A 454-nucleotide genomic window follows, 5' to 3' on the forward strand; every position below is an offset into this window, starting at 1 on the left:
GCTTGAGCCCAGGAGTTGGAGGTTGCTATGAGCAGTGAAGCCATGGCACTCTACCCAGGGGCTCAGCTTGAGACTCTGTCTCAAAAAAAAAGAATTCATGGAAGAGACAAGTAAAAATTTCTTTTAGTTGGAAAATAAAGGGCCACAATTTAAGTGAGAAGCAGGATGAGAGATAGCAGTTTAAGAGTCATCAGGTATAAGAGTAGGTTAGTCCTCTGAAGCAGAGTGCAGATTGAGCAGCCAGCCAGACGGCATCCTGACAAATCCCACCGTCAGAGCTAACGAAAGAGACCAGGCTGATGCAATCACAATAAAAATCAATAAGGCATTTCTAGTTTTAAATGGTATTTGGTTGGCAGTCCCTGACTCGACGTCTCTCAACTACTGCCTAAAGCATATAAAAAGATAAAGAAAAATTAGAAAAACCATGCTCTGACACAGAGCATGAAGAATG

Source organism: Otolemur garnettii, unplaced genomic scaffold, assembly GCF_000181295.1.
Source record: "Otolemur garnettii isolate 467f Iridium unplaced genomic scaffold, OtoGar3 scaffold00016, whole genome shotgun sequence".
Taxonomy (NCBI): Eukaryota; Metazoa; Chordata; class Mammalia; order Primates; family Galagidae; genus Otolemur; species Otolemur garnettii.